The following is a 19,555-nucleotide window of genomic DNA, read 5'->3' on the forward strand; positions in this document are numbered from 1 at the left end:
ATGAGAGACACTGAAGACACAGCCGCAGAACTCACCCAAAGTGAAGCCTTAGAGAAAGACACAAGAGAAGAGAGTCAACAAAGCATCAGTGAGCAGCAGGACCAGCTGGTGCTGCCCAATGTGCACGTGATGAGAGTGCCTGCAGGGGAGAAGCCATGCCGGAAAGTGCTCAGGACTAGTGGGCACCGTGGCGTCAGGCCGGGTGGGCTCCAGCTCTCCTGCAGGCCGGGAGCTCAGGCCTAGCACCTCCAGACAGAGCTTCCTTCCCTGCAGCCCTGGGTCTCCTCATCTCTCAGTTGCTGATTTCAGGAGCTCCATCCAGGGAGGCCTCTGAGCTGAGAGCTGATGGGTGAGGGGCCTGAGTCCGCTCCACATTTGTCTCCTTTCAGGGAATACTTTCCTTTGTGCTGAGCCCTCCGGCCTGAGCTCCAGCAAGGCGGTCTGCTCCCTGGCAAAGACACTGCACTCCTCTTCAGCCCTGTCCTCCATTTCTCTGTGCTTCCCCTGCAGGGCGCTCAGGGACAGCTTCCTCCTGCAGCAGCCATCTCTGCCTCTTGCAGCTGTTCAGGCTGGTGCCAGCCAGGGGGCCTGGCGACCTTGCCGCTAGGCATCGGGGGTGGACAGACCAGGCAAGGTCCTCAGGCTGAGTGCCTTTCCCCAGCTCGCTCCCACCAGCCCTCACTGTCCTAGATTTGTTCCTGCAGAACTGGCTCCAGAGCCTCGGTTTCCATGCGGTGACACCCCAGCCCCCTCTGGCTGCAGCCCCTTCTGCTTGGGAATGTGGCTGCTCCTCCCCTGAGTGACCAATTATTCCTAGGAATAGATTATTGATTATTGATTATTACTCAGGAGTTACTCAGAACTTGAGCAGAACTATGACTTGCCAGAAGCGACACAGGAGCAGAGAGATCTGCCCTCGTCTAGGCGTCACAAAGTTTTCCCTGGGAGATGATGCTGAAATGGGGCCCTTGGGGCCTCTGAAGGAAGTAAACGAATGGTGGAATTAGGAAAGGAAACATTCTGGGTGAAGGAAATGGAAGAGATGGAAGCTTGGCTTTTCTGAGGAACTGGGAAGGCATGGCTGGAGGGGAAGATGAAGGGAGCCGACGGGGAGGTCACAGGAACCAGGATCCTGGTGACAGACCGGGTGCTGGGACACGCCTCTGCAAAGTTCTGGTTGGGGGAGTAAACTGATTTGGCCGGAACGGTAACAGGCTCACCAGAGACTGGGTCAGGGGTGGGCAGCCCCATTCGGGACACCCGTGGAGGATCACACCCATCTGGACCTGAACGGTGGCCATGGAGAAAAAGGAGGAGGACACGTTTTGGAGCTAATTAGGGGCCACGGCCCAGAAAGAAGAGGTCCCACCCCTTCTTCCCTCCTCACGATCGGGGATTCGTTTCAACAGATGCTGCGGCTTTTGCATGTGATGCTGTGGGGGTACAGATGAGATATGGGACTGGCACGGGCGCCAGGAGCCGGCTTACAAAAACGAAACAATTTCCAGAACGCTCCTGTCTGGGGTTACTAAAACATGAGAAAAACTGGGGACACCAAAGATCTTTACCATCGAGTGTCAAGGGAAGGGACGCCAACCCCGAGTTCTAGAAACACTGGCCTTCACTGGTGGGCAGCCTGGCCTCTGATTGGAGAACGTTTTCTGGAAGAAGTTATGCCCAAGCTTGGTCTGGATGGAGAGAGGTATTTACGTAATCTCAGGAAAGTAAAGCCCACAGACTTTGGTATTTTATAGGACCACTGCCATCAGCCCATCCCAGAAAATCAGGATAGACAGAAGAGATTCTCATTAAAATCAACATAATTTCTCACCCATGAAGGGCAGTTAAACTTCGGAGGCAGGTGAACAAGAAGTTTAATGAAGCTGTAAGTGTTTAAAAAGTCATAAAATAACCATTTCCTCTTCCCCCTTCACGGATGAGCTCTACCTGCATTCACTCGCTAGGGTGCATGTGAGCTCCGGCCTGTGGCCGGGCGCCAGGAGTCCCAGCTAACTGGGTCTGCACGTGTCCTGCTCCCTGGGTTTTCATGTGGGGATTTGAAAGACCCTTCCAGAGGCCAGTAGCTCCTCTCAATTAAACATTTCCTTTTTTCCCTTGTGTAAAATCTACATATAGAGCTGGAGGAAATTAAATTAAACTCTCACTTTATGGGGTCCACTCACCTATTTCAGAATGTATGGGCAGTACCCATGACCCAGAAACACCTGTGATGGTTCATGTGTCAACTTCACTAAGTCACAGGGTGCCCAGATATTTGGCCAAACATGATTCTGAATGTATTTGGGAGGGTGATTTTGCATGAGATTAACATTTGAATTGGACAGAATAAAGCAGATTGCCTTCCCTAATGTAGGTGGGCCTCATCCAATCAGTTGAAGGCCCAATAGGACAAAAAGGCTTAAACACACACACACCCAACAAAGACTTCCTCCTGCCTGACTTCCTCTGAACAGGGACATCGGCTTTCTCCTGCCCTCAGATATGAACTAAAACTTCAGAGGAGATAATGCTAAGTGAAGTAAGTCAAGCAGAGAAAGACAATTATCATATGGTTTCTCTCATCTATGGAACATAAGAATTAGGAAGATCGGTAGGAGAAGAAAGGGATAAAGAAAGGGGGGTAATCAGAAGGGGAAATGAAGCATGGGAGACTATGGACTCTGTGAAACAAACTGAGGGCATCAGAGGGGAGGCGGGTGGGGGAATGGGATAGGCTGGTGATGGGTATTAAGGAGGGCACGTATTGCATGGTGCACTGGGTGTATACGCAACTAAGGGATCATCGAACTTTACATCAGAAACCAGGGATGTACTGTATGGTGACTAACATAATATAATAAAAAATATTAAAAATATTAAAAAAACTTCGGCTCCTGCTAGGTCTCCAGACTGTTCCCCTTCCTACTAGAATGACACCATCGGCTCTCATTAGTCACCAGCTTGCAGACCCAGCCGTAGATTCTACAAACCTATAAGCAAATTCCTTACAATAAATCTCTTCCTGTGTATATATAGGCTTTTGGTTCTGTTTCTCTGGAAAAACCTAACACAGCTTCCTGTCCTCGTCTTCTAGGGACTCCAAAGACCAACTTCCAAAAAGCCTGGACTAGCATCCTTCAGCCTTCTCTTCTTCTTGTTCCTCAGGGAATGTGTTACTCAGTGGTACATCCTTACTCTCAGCAATCCCTGCATGTCTGCATTTTCCTCTTACGTCAGGATTGGGTTCTCCCTCCAGCTTCCATGCTCCCTGTACTGCCTCTTGGCCCCTGCAGAGCCAACAAAGGACATCCAAGCCAGCTCTGTCTTCTATCAGCTGATGTTCCCCAATAACAGTTCTGGAATTTCGAAGGATGCGTTGTCCTCTCCATCCCTCCGCATTACATGTTTTTACTTAAAAAATACATTTACTTCATCCCCAAGTATAAACCTGGGGCAGCTTCCTGCTGGCCCAGAGTGAGACCAACTTGGCTTTAAAGGAGCAGCCTGATAGCGGGCACAGCTAAGACCCCTTCGCATCTACGGCTCAGAAACAAGAAGATGAAACCAAGGATGGGGTTTCTCTATTTTAACTGCTCTCTTGCTTCTTTCCTTTTTAAATTATTCCCCTGTAGAGACCAGTTGGAGCTGGTGTAGCCTATGGCCTTGGAGAAGGAGGGGTTTTATTAGGGGCCTTGTATATAAGAGAAAATGGGGGGACTCATGCTCACGGCTGCCACAGAGCTGTTGCGAGATCACATTTATGAGCAATGCTTGTATTGAGCTAGTGTCGTGCTGGGATGCAAAGTGTCCAGAGAAATTTAGCCTGTCTGTTGAGCGTGTCACTCTTCAAACCCAACTTGGGACTCAATTATGCTTGGAGTCTTGCTCATCCTTCTTTGAAGGTCCATGTTCTTCGTGACCATGACTTCTCTTGTGCTGAAGGTTCCAACTGGAATTAACTCCCTTCTTTCTCTATCTTTCTCACATTGATGACTTTGGCATCTTGAAAATCAGTGGAGGGGCGCCTGGGTGGCACAGCAGTTGGGCGTCTGCCTTCGGCTCAGGGCGTGATCCCGGCGTTATGGGATCGAGCCCCACATCAGGCTCTTCCGCTATGAGCCTGCTTCTTCCTCTCCCACTCCCCCTGCTTGTTTTCCCTTTCTCGCTGGCTGTCTCTATCTCTGTCGAATAAATAAATAAAATCTTAAAAAAAAAAAAAAGAAAATCAGTGGAGAGTCAGGTGTCTCTGCTACTTTCATTGATCTATGGGTTTGTCCTTAACACCAATTCCATGCAGTCCTGATAGTACAGCTTCCAAGTAAGCTTACAAGTCAGATGGCATTCCCCAACTTTCTTTATAGTCTTCAAAATTAGTCTGGCTTTTCTAGGTTCTTTGAGTCCCAATATTTTATAAATCCCTGAGTATTTTTTATTTTGTGTGATATTTTACTATTTGGCCTGTATGACCTCTATTTCTTTAACTGCCTAACAAAAACCCAGTGAAACTTTTCAAAGTTTACCCTTAAAAATAGTAGGTGAATTGCTCCACGTTACGCTACTAGTTGACCATGTCCCTGGCCAGGCCTTATCTGTCACATTTATCTTGGGTGCTGCAAGTACCAGCAACAGAGAGTAGCAGTACAACTGCGCTATGACCTCACTGCAGACATTATCAGGGCGCTGAGATACTATCAGTGTTGCATTGTACCCTTTCCCCCACTTCTACCAATATCCACCAGGAAAATAGAGCAGAATGACGGGCATAAAAAAACCCAACCTTATTCATAAATCAGTTTCCATTTTTGTGCCAGTGAGGGTATTATTAACTTTTATAAAATGGGTAGGAGTAATGGGACCATTTGATTGGTCAATAATAGCACTCCGCCCGGTGCATGAATCTTTACGAGCATACAGGTAGAAATTCATTAGTCACATTACCCTCCTTCATACAGTTTCCCATAAAAAAGACAGAAAATGTACTTGGGGAAAAGCTCGAACGCTATTCCTATAAGCTTTTTTTCTCTCCTTTAACTCAATGTAAATATACTACAGGCTGTCAGCTCCTTATTGGAAAAAAGAGGCTTGATGGCAGTTGCAACTTCAGGAAAAATAAAGCACTGAATTTCAGACTTGAATGTCACCATATCTTTGGAGGCAAGAGCAGGGAAAGAGTTGGTGTTTGGCCAAAATGAAACCATTCAGCTTCAAGTATACACCAGAAATGAAACAAGGTTTTATTAAGGAGTTGACCTCCCTGAGCAAAAATGTCTTTTATTTTACTTAAGAAAAATGATGGGGTGTCGGTTGCTGGGGGTGGGGGTTGGGATGGGGCCATTGCTAAGGAAGCAGAAGGCACAGTCCTCCGAACACACTCATCCTCTCGAGAGGGCTACTTCTGTCATGGAAACCTCCCAGGGACAACACAAGAGAACGCACAGTGGACGGTCAGCTGGTGTGGCATATACAACACATTAAATAAAACCCAGAGAACTGAGAGTGAAAGTCCATTTGAACAAAACTGACTTACTGGGTTGAGTGTTAGACTTAACCTTACTTATAAGACAGGAGCATCTGGGTAGACAGGTGGAAGGAGGACCTGAGGTGTCATAGGTAGGTGGAGAGAAAAGATGGAAAGTGAATCCTACCACTTTGTAAAATTAGTGGAACTAAAGCTACAAGGCAGGGAAACAGCGGAGCAGGCGGGAGAGACTGAGGATGCTGCAGCCGAGGAACGGTCCCCAGTCTCATGGGCTAAAATGTAGCTGTAGCCTTCATTCATCCTACACGTCTCTGTGGGTCAGGAGGGGAGAGTCCTCTGCACAGTCACCCGGGACCCATGCTGATGGGGCAGCCGCCATCTTGAACACTTCCATCTTTGGGCCACACAGACAAGAGAGTCTTGGAGGAGAATTTCTTATGGGTGATTCGGTGTTTCAGCCTGTCCTCACAGTGCTGGGCTCGTAACCCACAGAGCAGGACTCATCCCTCACCACAGTGGGGCTGGGAATAGAATACCCTACTTCTGGAATGTGGGAAAGTAAAAAAATATTTCAACAACATTAGTGTTTGCCACAAATAGGTTCTGTAAGGACTGAGTAAGATAACATATGTCAAGGGCTTAGCACAATGCCTGAACCATACTGAGTCCTCAGCAAATATCGGCTTTAATAGTTACTAATAAGTGAGTCTGTGAAGTTTATGGCAAAAACTAAGTCAGATGCTCTTTTGTTTTGTTTGTTTTTTAGAAAAAAAATTTTAAAAAAGATCAAATTCAATTAGCCAACATATAGTAAGTACATCATTAGTTTCAGATGTCGAGTTCAGTAATCCATCAGTTGCATAAAACAGCCAGTGCTCATCACATCTCATGCTCTCCTTAATGCCCATCAAGCAGTTACTCCATCCCCCCACTCACCTCCCTCCATCAACCCTCAGTTTGTTCCCTAGAATTAAGAGTTTCTCATGGTTCGAGAGACTATGGACTATGAGAAACAAACTGAAGACTTCAGAGGGGAGGGGGGGTGGGGGAATGGGATAGACTGGTGATGGGTAGTAAGGAACTGGGTGTTATACGCAACTAATGGGTGTTATACGCAACTAATGAAGCATAGAACTTTGCATCGGAATCCGGGGATGTACTGTATGGTGACTAACATAACATAATATAATATAATAATAAAAAAAAAGAGTTTCTCATGGTTCATCTCCCTCTCTGATTTCTTCCCATTCAGATTTCCCTCCCTTCCCATATGATCCTCTGTGCTGTTTCTTATATTCCACATAGAGTGAAACCGTATGATAATTGTCTTTTTCTGACTGACTTTTTTCGCTCAGGTGAAGTTTAATAACTATTTTACCATATTACTTTTTAATCTGTACAACTCTGATGTATTATGACTCTATCACAAATGAGGACACAGATATGAGCCTTAAGGACTATCCCTCATGTTCCATAGCTTTTAGAGTGAAGTATGGACCAGTGTCAAGATGAGTTTGGACTCCAAATGCTATTTTTGTAAATGATAATTTTTTATTATATTATGTTAGTCACCATACAGTACATCCCAAGTTTTTGATGTAAAGTTCCATGATTCATTACTGATTCATAACACCCAGTGCACCATGCAATACGTGCCCTCCTTACTACCCATCACCAGTCTATCCCAATCCCCCACCCCCCTCCCCTCTAAAGCCCTCAGTTCGTTTTCCAGAGTCCATAGTCTCTTATGGTTCATTCCCCCTTCTGTTTACCCCCCTTCCTTCTTCCCTTTCTTCCCCTACCGATCCTCCTAGTTCTTATGTTCCATAGATGAGAGAAATCATATGATAATTGTCTTTCTCTGCTTGACTTATTTCACTTAGCATTATCTCCTCCAGTGCCGTCCATGTTGCAGCAAATGTTGAGAATTCGTTCTTTCTGATAGCTGAGTAATATTCCATTGTATATATGGACCACAGCTTCTTAATCCAGTCATCTGTTGAAGGGCATCTCGGCTCCTTCCATGATTTGGCTATTGTGGACAATGCAGCTATGAACATTGGGGTGCATATGGCCCTTCTCTTTACTACGTCTGTATCTTTGGGGTAAACACCCAGTAGTGCAATGGCTGGGTCATAGGGTAGTTCAATTTTTAACTTTTTAAGGGACCTCCACACTGTTTTCCAGAGTGGCTGTACCAACTTGCATTCCCACCAACAATGTAGGAGGGATCCCCTTTCTCCACATCCTCTCCAACAATTGTTGTTTCTTGCCTTGTCTATCTTTGCCATTCTAACTGGCGTAAGGTGGTATCTCAGTGTGGTTTTGATTTGAATTTCCCTGATGGCTAATGATTTTGAACATTTTTTCATGTGTCTGTTAGCCATTTGTATGTCTTCATTGGAAAAGTGTCTGTTCATATCTTCTGCCCATTTTTTGATTTGATTATTTGTTTCATGTGTATTGAGTTTGAGAAGTTCTTTGTAGATCTTGGATACCAGTCCTTTATCTGTGGTGTCCTTTGCAAATATATTCTCCCATTCCGTGGGCTGTCTCTTAGTTTTTTTGACTGTTTCCTTGGCTGTGCAGAAGCTCTTTATCCTGATAAAGTCCCATAAGTTCATTTTATCTTTTATTTCTCTTGCCTTTGGAGATGTGTCGTGAAAAAGGTTGCTCTGGCCGATGTCATAGAAGTTGTTGCCTATGTTCTCCTCTAGAATTTTGATGGATTCCTGTCTCACATTGAGGTCTTTCATCCATTTGGAGTTTATTTTTGTGTATGGTGTGAGAGAGTGGTCAAGTTTCATTCTTTTGCATGTAGCTGTCCAATTTTCCCAGCACCATTTATTGAAGAGACTGTCTTTTTTCCACCGGATGTTTTTTCCTGCTTTATCAAAGATTAGTTGCCCAAAGAGCCGAGGGTCCATTTCTGGGTTCTCTATTCTGTTCCATTGGTCGATGTGTCTGTTTTTGTGCCAGNCTGTAGTGTCCTTTACAAATATATTCTCCCATTCCGTGGGTTGCCTCTTAGTTTTTTTACTGTTTCCTTGGCTGTGCAGAAGCTTTTTATCTTGATGAAGTCCCTCAAGTTCATTTTTTCTTTTGTTTCTCTTGCCTTTGGAGATGTGTCGTGAAAAAGGTTGCTCTGGCCGATGTCATAGAAGTTGTTGCCTATGTTCTCCTCTAGAATTTTGATGGATTCCTGTCTCACATTGAGGTCTTTCATCCATTTGGAGTTTATTTTTGTGTATGGTGTGAGAGAGTGGTCAAGTTTCATTCTTTTGCATGTAGCTGTCCAATTTTCCCAGCACCATTTATTGAAGAGACTGTCTTTTTTCCACCGGATGTTTTTTCCTGCTTTATCAAAGATTAGTTATTGAAAAGACTGTCTGTTTTCCACTGGATGTTTTTTCCTGCTTTGTCAAAGATTAGTTGCCCATAGAGCCAAGGGTCCATTTCTGGGTTCTCTATTCTGTTCCATTGGTCTATGTGTCTGTTTTTGTGCCAGTACCACGCTGTCTTTGTGATCACAGCTTTGTAGTAAAGCTTGAAATCTAACAACGTGATGCATCCAGCTTTGTTTTTCCTTTCAACAATTCCTTGGCAATTCGGGGCCTTTTCTGGTTCCACACAAATTTAAGGGCTGTTTGTTCCAGTTCTTTGAAAAATGTCATTGGTATTTTGATCGGGATGGCATTGAAAGTGTAGATTGCTCTGGGTAGCATAGACATTTTAACTATGTTTATTCTTCCGATCCATGAGCATGGAATATTTTTCCATCTTTTTGTGTCTTCTTCAATGTCTTTCAAGAGTGATTTGTAGCTTCTAGAACATAGATCCTTTACGTCTCTGGTTAAGTTAATTCCGAGATAACGTATTTTCACTATGCAACATAGTCTTTATAAAAGACCCTTTCAGTACTATGATTTGTAGGGAATGGAAGTGTTCTGAGTTCTGTAAGTGCATTCACTTTGTGTAAAAATAAAACTTCAACATATACTTACTAAATATATTTTCTATGTTGCTAGATATTCTGATAGGTTCCAAGGATTAAGACATGAGAGATCTCTGCCTGCAAGTTATCCAAATGTCAAGGGGTAAGATAAATAAGTAAACAGACACTTGCAATATTATGTGGTAAGTAGCCTATCAGAGATGGTATTGATAACATCGATAAAGAACAGAGGAGGGACAATTAGCCCAGAATGGAGACAGGACAGGGCAAGCTTCTTAGCCAGGTGAAGTACAGGCGGAGTCTGTGAAGTCTAGTGTGAGATAGCTGGGTAAAAGGGGGATGGGTTGGAAGCACACATTCCAGGCTGAGGAAGCAATGTGGGCAAAAGCATGAGACAGCATGGCACAACCAGGACATTACGTGGTTGTTCACAGCTGTAGGATAGGGAGGGAGATAGACATTGAACAGATCCTGAAGGGCTTTCAGTGCTGCACCGAGAGACTTGGATTCAATTCTGAAGGCAGTGAGGATCCTTTCCATGATTTTAAGCAGGATGGTGACATGAAGAGACTGGCATTGTAGAAAGAGCGTTCTAAAAGAGATGACTTTGGATTAGAGGGGGCTGGATGCAGGCAGCTGGGGCTCAGTCGGTGAAGTGTCTGCCTTCGGCTCAGGTCATGATCCTGGGGTCCTGGGATCGAGCCCCGCATCAGGCTCCCTGCTCAGCACGGAGACTGCTTCTCCCGCTCCCTCTGCCCCCCCCACCCTGCTCATGCTCTGTCGCTCTATCTCAAATAAATAAAAAAATAAACTGAAAAAAGAGTTCTCCCTCTCCCATTCCCCATCCTTGTGTTCTCTCTCTCACTGTCTCTCTCTCTGTCAAATAAGTAAATAAAATCTTAAATAAATAAATAAATAAAATTTAAAAAGAGGGGGCTGGACCCAGATACAGTGAAATGAGTGAGGAGGCTTTGCAAATTAGTCTTGGCGAGAGCTGATTAAGGTCTGAGCTACCAGCAAAGATAGAATAAATAGAACATGTATGAAAGTATAGCTCTGTAGCTGGATGGCCGTTAGGAGATGTCCCCAAGCGAGGCCAGCTGGTCATGCCTTTGCACACCTGCATGGGCCAGTCACTGCATGTGGGCAGGGTCACTGGGCAAGGCAGCTGCCCTTGAGCAAGGACCATTAAGGAGCGGGTTAGCCACAGCGCTTCTGCACACATCCTCCTGGCAGCTGAGGGGACCAGGACATGTAGAGCACACCACGGCATCACTGCAGCCATGGGATAGTCTCCGTCTTGTCCACGAGCACTTCTGTGATGCAATTCATTTAATCCTCACAACAACGAGATAGGTGCTGTTAGTCCTCTTAGTTGCAGATGAAGTAGCTGACGCATGGGCAGGCTGAACTACTCGCTCACGGGTGTAGAAAACCAGTACTCACAACCCGGCATCAAGGCTTTCACTCTTTCCCGCTCTCTGCTGAGCCAGCGGATACAGTTCCCTTGTCCGTCATCCACATGAACAGCTGTGCAGTGCGGTCCCGGGCCGCGTGGCAATTTTGCACCCCTCCCCCATATCTTACTAAGAAGTCGGCTCCTCTTGGACCATGCACACCATTTCCAGGTTTTGTACTTGATGTTTCACAGATAATCTTATGCCATCTTCGAAATACCTAGTTAATTATGCATTTGTCACGATACAGCATTTCTTCTGAAGAAAATGATTGAGTAATCAAATAACACGTGACAGTAAAAATTTGAAATTACAGGAACACGTGAAAATGTGGACTTTCTACACATTGTAGTAGGCTGGAAATAGATTCCAGGCACTTTAAAAGGTGGAGGACACAGCCACCTGAAGGCTAAAGTCAATTCTGCTGGCACTCGTCCCAGTGCTGGTGAGCCCGTGAAGTGGAATTCCCCACGTCTGCGTTGGTGGGAGCAGAGAGGGGCACCACCGCTCTGAGACAGTCTGGTTGTAACTCAGTGGGTGAATCCCAGAAACACTGCCCCGAGGGAAAAAGCCTTGCACAGAGGAGAACTGACTCTATCATGTCATTTGTGTGAAGTTCCTGAACAGATCAACCTAATCCGTGGTGAAAACCCAGTCCGAATAGTAGTGGCCTCACCTAGGGTGGGGTTAGCGACGGGGAGGGAGGGACATGGGAACTCTGCAGGTGGCGATACTGTTCTCCTCCGGATAGCAGTGTTCTATATCACAAGTGTATGCATTTTTGAGAATGGAGAATACACTATTAATATTTATACACATTTTTAATATGTACACTTTGCCTCCGTGGGAAAAATGTTGAATTCTAGTTCGTGATGAGGGGGTCTGCGGGCTATTATAAACACATTCATTAAAGAAGATGATGATGGATAGAGAAATGGTCGGATAAAATGTGTGGTAAGATGAGTATAATAGGGGCACCTGGGTGGCACAGTGGTTAAACGTCTGTCTTCAGCTCAGGGTGTGATCCCGGCGTTATGGGATCGAGCCCCACATCAGGCTCCTCTGCTGTGAGCCTGCTTCTTCCTCTCCCACTCCCCCTGCTTGTGTTCCCTCTCTCGCTGTCTCTCTGTCAAATAAATAAATAAATAAAATCTAAAACAAAAAAAGATGAGTATAATAAGAAGAATTGGTACAATGGTGGATGGATATTCAGTGTGGAATTCCTTCACTTTATTGTGGAGGAAAGGATGGAGGACGCCAATGGCTTAGGTGCCCTGATGCACAGTTTTGTGAGGCTCTTTCTGGGTAAAATGTCCCAGTACCACCCTTTAATAATCCAGGTGGGATAGCGATAACCAGCATCCACTGGGGGCCCTCAAGGTGCTGGGCTTCTGTTAGGGGCATGGTGCGTACAATTACAGGAGGAAGTGGTTACAGGCTAGCTTGTCAGTCAGGACCATTCAGTGCCATAGCTTCTCTAACAGAGGGGTGGACCGGCTACTATGGTAACAGAACATGGCACTGTAGCCAAACTAATGAGTTTTACTTTTGGACTGAGGTGCAAAGAAGAAAAAAAGAATTAAACTGGATAGGGAAGCAGACAGGAGATGATTAGGAAAGAAGACATCATTCCAGAGGAATAGCATGTGAGGAAGCACGTATCATGTAAACGTGAAACAATGGAATGTGCTGGAACTTAAGACGATTTGGGATGAGTGCTGAGAATGGTATCTGAAGGGTAGGGAATGGCCATATGGTTAAGGACTCACAGAAAGACAATGACGTTTGCATTTCGGGAAGACATTTTTGATAAACGTCGGGAAAGATTGCGTGTGACCCTCCTGAAGCTGGAAGCTTGCCAATATTCAGCACGGTAAGATGGCGGACCTCTTTCTTTGATACACAGGTAAGGAAAAGCCTTCTCAATGGGGAGAGAAAAGTTTTGTTTTTTTTTTTTAAAGATTTTATTTATTTATTTAACAGAGATAGAGACAGCCAGCGAGAGAGGGAACACAAGCCAAGGGGAGTAGGAGAGGAAGAAGCAGGCTCATAGTGGAGGGAGCCTGATGTGGGGCTCGATCCCATAACGCCGGGATCACGCCCTGAGCTGAAGGCAGACGCTGAACCGCTGTGCCACCCAGGCGCCCCATAGAGAAAAGTTTTAAAAGGCGTGTGAATCCTTCCCACACGTGAACTTTATTTTCATGAATTTCAAAGAAGTGGGTGTTTGTTGTACCACAGGCGTAAGCTATCATTTTGATGTATGAATCCTTGCTTCAAAGAAACACCAGCCTGCAAAATATAGCAGAGCTGTACGCGTGAAGTCTCACAGATCCAAACCTCCCGTCAGAAGAAGAGATTCACGCATTCCTCTCTATCAAGATTTGCTGAGTCGAGCAAACCAATGTTTTATTTGAATAAACGTTCTGGTAATGCAGACATGATCAATTTCAGATGAATTAGAGATGAAGAGAAAACATTTAATACGAAGACTAAAGGGAAACTTTTTTCCTCCATACATTCTAGTTATGAACATCAAATTTCATAATGAGACAAGCTGTGAAATCATGTTTTATTTTTGTTTTGGTTTTGTTGTTGCTACTGCAGAAGCACTAAACCACCAGTAAATAGGCTTCCATTTGAGAGCTCACCCCATAAACTAGAGTTTACTATATTTGGAAAACATGGGTAAAATCGCTACAAGTAAGTTTTATGTTGTAGAATTTAAATCTCTTTTTAATGCTTCTGAGAAAGAATGAAGTAATTTTAGATGCATCCCGCCCCTCCCTGCCATAGTGCTTTCACTTCCTTAATGCAAGAACAGAAAACATTTCTGAAAAATATATGAGCAGTTATGGGTTTCTGCATATTTAAAAGGAAACTGCTCAATCCATCAAGGTATTCTCCCCAGGAGAATTGCCTGGAAGGGACAGCCCATATCCTTTGCTTTTGAGAAAAGCCAGCCTGGTCACATCAACTTGGTGTTTGTCATGTGAATAAGGCTCCTGATTCATATTTGTCCACTGATTTTTTTGAAATTAAGTGCAAAAGCTTTAATCAATCCTTATTTTTATTTATTTTTTTTCTTTTTTTCTTTTTTTTTTAATTTTATTATATTATGTTAGTCACCATACAGTACATCCCCGGATTCCGATGTAAAGTTTGATGCTTCATTAGTTGCGTATAACACCCAGTGCACCATGCAATACGTGCCCTCCTTACTACCCATCACCAGTCTATCCCATTCCCCCACCCCCTCCCCTCTGAAGTCTTCAGTTTGTTTCTCAGAGTCCATAGTCTCTCATGTTTCATTCCCCCTTCTGATTACCCCCCTTTTCTTTATCCCTTTCTTCCCCTACCGATCATCCTAGTTCTTATGTTCCATAGATGAGAGAAATCATATGATAATTGTCTTTCTCTGCTTGACTTATTTCACTTAGCATTATCTCCTCAATCCTTATTTTTAAAATCACTAATTGGTTTAGTCTGCTATTTTAACCAAAATCTCTCTCTCTCTCTCTTTTTTTTTTTTTTAAGATTTTAGTTATTTATTTGACAGAGAGAGAGAGACAGCCAGCGAAAGAGGGAACACAGGAAGGGGGAGTGGGAGAGGAAGAAGCAGGCTCCCAGCAGAGCAGGGAGCCCGATGTGGAGCTCGATCCAGGACCCTGGGATCACGCCCTGAGCTGAAGGCAGACGCTTAACGACTGAGCCACCCAGGCACCCCCAAAACATCTCTTTTTAAGTTCTGAGTTTCTCATCCACTATATTATTACTTCTAACACATAAATATTATGGAAATTTCAAATTACACCACTGGACTTTTATTAATATTACAGATAAATGTATATTATTAACCATAATATAGTATTTTATATTATAATATTATACACATATTAGATTATAAACATCACATCCAGATTTTAAAACTTGGTACTTTGAGGTGGTTGGCTGGAGAAGGCAAGGCGAACACTTCCCTCGTCAGCCACTGTGTTTGTGAAGCATGTTGTGACTTACATTGTTTTCACACACACTGTGTCATTTGACACAGATCTCTGCTATTGTGAGAGAAGCATGATAGGATGGTCTGCCAGCTGTGCTGGTCTGATACAGTGATGGGCCGCCTAGGCACGCCCCCTGGATAAGCCCCTAGGTTTGTGTCCAGGAGAGCCCTAAGAAGCAACATTGCCATGGAAAGATTCCCACTTCCGGTTGAGTAAGAAAGAGTAAGCCCCCTAATTATGAAAACTTCATATTACAGATCAGAGATCTGGAAGGGACCTTAATGTGGGATCCAATTTCTCACTGAGGAAAGAGAAGAAGATAAAAGCATAGGATTGCTAATGAGCAGTGACTTCTGTCAGCATTTCCCTTCACGGGCAGCTCTCTGCTCCAAAGGGGTCCAGGTCATTTTTGACACGCCTAGCCACCGACCCAAAAGGTGACTTCCTATCAGTATCACCCACTGGTTTTCATTTTCTTTTCTGGAGCTCTACTGTGTGTTTAATTCCCATTCCATGTTCAACCTTTAAAGAGATGAAAACAGCTAATATTTCTTCCTTTATCTCCATATGTTTCTTTTCTAGAGGGACTATCTCTGGATTCTTCAACCACACCCTATCTGCTCTGGTTTCTAGGCTTGCAAACTACAGTACTTCACCCCTCAAAAACCCCCAAACATACGCAAAATTTCTTTCAAAATGTGGTAGCTAGAAACAAATCTCAAAATTCTGTTTGTGTTCTTATGGGTAATGTGGTTTCCCAAGACTGAAATATATTTATATTTCCAGTAATCATGTCCTACTATTGGGTCAGGTAGAGCTGACAATCGACTTTAGCTCCATGATCTTTTCAAGTCTTCCTCCCCCCTTCTACACTCATTCACTTGAACCCGTGAGTTAAAATCTATCACTACGAACTGGATTCAGTTGGATCAGTTCTCTATTGCTGTATAACAAATTGTCCCCAAACCTGGTGGCTTAAAACAATAATAAACACTCATTATTATAGTTTCTGTGGCACAGAAATTTGGAAGTGACTCCTAGTTAGTTACGGCCTAGCATCTTTCATGAAGTTGTAGTTTAAGATGCTGCCAGGGGCTGAGTGATCTGAAGTGTGGCTGGGACTAGAAGGTCGGCTTCCAGGATGGTACCCTCACCTGTCTGGCAAGCTGGTGCAGTCCACTGGTAGGAGTGTCACCTCATCTCCCCTATGATGCTTGAATGTCTTCATGACACGGAAACTAGATAGCCCCAGAGAAAATGTTCTGAGAGAATGAAAGAAAAGCTGTCTAGCCTTGGGAGTCCCACACTGTCATCTTCGCCACACTCCATTTGTCCCACAGATCAGCCCCGCGAAAGAAGCCTGCACAACAGTGTGAATCAAAGGAAGCAAGCACCACAGGGGCCATTTTGGAGGATGGCTACTACAGTAATCAATTGAGTTCTTTTTGAATCTATATACGTCATGAAACACACTCGTCACCTTTCTTAGAAGACTGTTCATCAGTTTGCAAGTAACACATTATATATAACCTAAACCAGTACTTTTAAAATTGTGTCCAATGGGTGTCAAGGGCTATCTATAGGTATCTCCAGGGGTACTTCGTGTCCACCACCGGGAAAGGAGCAGTCAGCATACAAGCTCCAGACATGAGTGTCCAGCTGACCTTAAGCTATAGGACTTCTATTTCTTTCATAGATGAGAGTGTTATATAAAAACATGTCACCTGCAAACAGAGACAATTTGACTTCTTTCTCTCTGATTTGGATGCCTTTTATTTCTTTTCTTGCTTAATTGCTCTGGCTGGGACTCTCAGTGTTATGTTGAATAGAAGTGGCAGGAGTGAGCATCCTTGTCTTGTTCCTGATCTTACAGGAAAAGCTTTCAGTTTTTCACCATTGAGTATGATGTTACCTATGGGCTTCTCCATATGTTATGTTGAGGTATATTCCTTCTATACCTATTTTGTTGAGTGTTTTATCACGAAAGGTGTTGAATTTTGTTAAATATTTTTTCTGCATCTACTGAGTTGATCTTGTTCTTCATTAGGTTCATGTCATGCATCATATTTATTGATATGCAGATGTTGAAACATCCTCGCACCCAGGGATAAATTCCACTTGATCATGATGCATGATTCTTTTGATGTGTTGTTAAATTTGGCTTGCTACTATTTTTTTGAAGATTTTTGCAACTATGTTCATCAGGGTGACTGGCCTGTCATTTTCTTTTCTTGTCTGACTTTGGTATCAGGGCAATGTTGGCCCTATAAAATAAGTTTGGAAGTCTTCCCTGTTCTTAAGTTATTTGGAAGTGTTTGAGAAGGATTGGTGTTAATTCTTCTTTCAATGTTTGGTGGAATTCACTTGTGAAGCCATCTGGTCTGGGCTTTTCTTTGTTGGGATTTCTGATTACTGATTGAGTCACTCAATACATTATCAATCTACATACATTATCAATCTGTTCATATTTTCTATTTCTTTAAGATTCAGTCTTGGTATGTTGTGTATTTCTAAGAATTTATCCATTTCTTCGAAGTTATTCTATCTCTTGGTGAATAAGTGGTCGTAGTATTCTCTTATGATCCTTCTTACTTTTTTTTTTTTAAAGATTTTATTTATTTATTTATTTGACAGAGATAGAGACAGGCAGTGAGGAGGGAACACAAGCAGGGGGAGTGGGAGAGGAAGAAGCAGGCTCATAGCAGAGGAGCCTGATGTGGGGCTCGATCCCATAACACCGGGATCACGCCCTGAGCCGAAGGCAGATGCTCAGCCACTGTGCCACTCAGGCGCCCCTGATCCTTCCTGCTTCTGTGGCTTTGGTTGTAATGTCTCCTCTTTCATTTCTAATTTTATTTGAGTCTTCTTTTTTTCTTAGTCTAACTAAATTTTGTCAACTTTGTTTATCTTAAAAGGCCAACTTGAGTTTCGTTGATCTTTTCTACTGTTTCTCTAGTTTCTATTTCATTTATTTCTGCTCTAATCTTTATTATTTCCTTCCTTATACTAACTTTGGGCTTAGTCTGTTCTTTTTCTAGTTTCTTGAGGTATAAATTCAGGTTGTTTATTTGAGTTCCTTCTTTCTTATTATAGCACTTTATTGGCATAAATGTTCCTCTTAGAACTGCTTTTACTGCATCCCAAAAGTTTTAGTATGTTGTGTTCATTTTCATTCACCTCACGGTATTTTTTTTTAAATTTTTTATTATGTTATGTTAGTCACCATGCAGTACATCATTAGTTTTTGATGCAGTGTTCCATGATTCATTGTTTGTGTATAACACCAAGTGCTCCATGCAATACGTGCCCTCCTTAATACCCATCACCGGCCTATTTTGGTTTAGAAGAAAACTTTTTGATATTGGTCTTGGCAATGATTTCTTGGATTTGATAGTAATAGTACAGGCAACAAAACCCAAAATAGACAAATGGGATTATATAAAACTAAAAAGCTGCACAGCAAAGGAAGCAACCTACAGAGTGAAAAGGCATTCTATATAATGGGAGAAAATATTTGCAAACCATCTCCTGATGAGGGATTAAAACTCACAGTATTTAACAATCTCTTACAATCCAATAGCAAAAAAACCAGAATAATATGATTAATGACCAGGCAAAGGACTTGAATAGATATTTCTCCAAAGAAGATATGCAAGTGTCTACAAGGCATATGAAAAGGTGCTCAGCATCACTAATCATCAGGGAGATAGAAATCAAAAGCACAATGAGATAGCACCTCCCATCTGTTAGGATGGCTATTAGCAAAAACAAATAAGGAAACAAAAATGGGTATTGGTGAGGATGTGGAGAAATTGGAATCCTTATACACTGCTGGTGGGAATGTAGAATGGTGCAGCCACTATGGAAAACAGTACAGGCTTTCCTCAAAAAAATTAAAAATAGAACTACCATATTATTCATCAATCTCCCTCCCAGGCATATATCCAAACTAACTGAAATCAGGATATCAAAGAGATATTTGTACTTCCATGTTCATTGCAGCACTGTTCACAATAACCAAGATATGGAAACAACTCAAATGTCCATCAGTAGAAGAATGAATAAAGAAAATGCGATGTAATGTATGTGTGTGCGTGTGTGTGTATGTGGTGGGATATTATTCAGCTTTAAAAAAAAAGAAGAAAACTCTTCCATTACAACAACATGGATGAATCTAGAGGACATTGAATTAGGTGAAATAAGCCAGTCACAGAAGAACAAATATTACATGACTCCACTTACATGAGGAATCTAAAACAGTCAAACAGAGAAGCAGAAAATAGAATGGTGATTTCCAGAGGAGATGAGGAAATGGAGAATTGTTTTTCCATGGGTGTAAAGATTCTGTTGTGTGAGATAAATAATTTTTAAAGATATGTTGTACATCATAGTACCTATAGTTAACAAGATAGTTTTGTGCACTTTAAAATATGTTAAGAGGATAGATCTCAAGTTAAATGTTCTTATTTTCCTCAAAAATGCAAAAACAGGGATGTGTGGGTGGCTTAGTTAGTTAAGTGCCCATCTTTTTTTTTCTTTTTTTTGAAAATTAAGATTTTATGTGTTTTTTTTTTTAAGATTTTATTTATTTATTTGACAGAGATAGAGACAGCCAGCGAGAGAGGGAACACAAGCAGGGGGAGTGGGAGAGGAAGAAGCA

The sequence above is a fragment of the Ailuropoda melanoleuca genome, chromosome 1 (assembly GCF_002007445.2).
Source record: "Ailuropoda melanoleuca isolate Jingjing chromosome 1, ASM200744v2, whole genome shotgun sequence".
Classification (NCBI taxonomy): domain Eukaryota; kingdom Metazoa; phylum Chordata; class Mammalia; order Carnivora; family Ursidae; genus Ailuropoda; species Ailuropoda melanoleuca.